This window comes from Tupaia chinensis, unplaced genomic scaffold, assembly GCF_000334495.1.
Source record: "Tupaia chinensis unplaced genomic scaffold, TupChi_1.0 Scaffold000381_1, whole genome shotgun sequence".
Taxonomy (NCBI): domain Eukaryota; kingdom Metazoa; phylum Chordata; class Mammalia; order Scandentia; family Tupaiidae; genus Tupaia; species Tupaia belangeri.
The window spans coordinates 2837382-2839246 of NW_006159883.1; positions in this window are offsets into that span (position 1 = coordinate 2837382).

The following is a 1865-nucleotide window of genomic DNA, read 5'->3' on the forward strand; positions in this document are numbered from 1 at the left end:
GTGACTAGTCTGAAATACACACACATGCACACAAAATACTGACATCCAACCGTATATTATTATCTTCAGAGCTCCATCTCCAGGTTTTTTGTTTGTTTTGTTTTGTCTTATCATGCAAACTACATCAGCTCTCAGTTGCATCCATTTTATACCCACTATACATCTCTATACTAAGGTCTTATGCCTCCAAACTTTCAAAATTCAACATGCCTTTTAAAAATATTACTCAAACATTTGTTTTCCTCCTCAAATTTTCCAGTTGTCTGTTATAAAAGAACATCTATGATCATCACGAATACTAACGAGTGTAGTGCTCTTTCCCACTACACAAGATGGGAGGCGAATAACCAAAGAAGCAGGAGAAGACACTTGAAGCCAAGAAGGCTGATGCCAGTGGAAAGGTTAAAAAGGGTGGCCCCAGGGCTAAAAAGCCTAAGTATCACCATTGCAGTTGAACCCAGTCCTAGTCCGGGGCATCAGCGGATACTCCCAATCTGCAATTTATACCAGGAAGGCCATGTACAAGAAGAAATATTTGGCCGCTGAATCCAGGATTGAAAGAAAAAGAAGGAGAAGGTTTTTGCCACTGTCAAAAAACCAGTTAGTGAAGGGACCAACAGATAGCGTAATGGCTATGTTGCTGGACTCCCATGTAGTTGACCGCGGTTTGCATCACGGAGCCAGTGGCTTAAAACTCACGCTGGGTGCATGCGCGTGCGTGCCCAAGATCCCGAGAGGAGAACGGAGGAGAAGGGATTGTGGCGTGGCCATCCCCCCTGGGGGGTGATTTCTCGCTTTCTGTCTCTCTGTCTCTCTCTGTCTTTCTGGTGAGCACACGTGCCCTATAGCAAAAACCTGTCCAAAAAAAGAAAAAAAACCAGTTACTGGAGACAAGAATGGTGGTACCTGGGAGGTTAAACTTCGCAAAATGCCTAGGTTTTATCCTACTGAAGATTTGCTTTAAAAGCTGTTGAGCCATGGCAAAAAAACCTTCAGTGAGCATGTGAGAAAGCTGCGAGCTAGCATCACTCCTGGGACCATTCTGATCATCCTCACTGGATGCCACAGAGGCAAGGAAGAGGTTTTCCTGAAGCAGCTGAGCAGTGGCTTGCTACTTGTGACTGGACCTCTGATCTTCAATTTATTTCAACTGCATAGAACACAGCAGAAATTTGTCATCACCACCTCCACAAAAATTGATACTAGCAAAGTAAAAGATCCCCAAACACCTTACCAATGTTTACTGCCATGGCCTCAAGGCTGCTACTTGCACTTGAATGCTCTAATAAGGTTGTTTATTGCCCTTTCTACATTCTGGACTCCTTACCAAGACTGTTTAACTTGAAGATTAAAGAAACTATTGCAAATGTCAGTGCATCAGAACCTAAGAGTGGTAAAATATTATGTGCAATTTATTTGTAAAGAAATTTTAATATATAATCAAGTTTAACAGTTACAAGGAAAAATAATGAAAGAGAGAAAAAGAAGCTATGGAAGCCCAGACTCCAGGAAGGTGAGATCTTTGAAACAGAGAAGAAAAATGATGAAATCACAGAGCAGCGCAAGTTTGATCAGAAAGCTGTGGACTCACAAATTTTACCAAAAATCAAAGCTGTTCCTTAGCTCCAGGGCTACCTACGATCAATGTTTGCCCTTACAAATGGAGTTTATCCTCACAAATTGGTGTTCTAAATTTTTTTGCCAAGAACCTAATTAAATAACAGATCACATATTTTAAAAAGTAATGAATGTAGTAAGGAGTCAGTTAAAAGTGAATAAAATAATTGTGGCGTATTCATATGTGAATCCATGTGCATTTGCATAACACACATACACTCACATGGCAGCCTGGGAATAAGATCAGA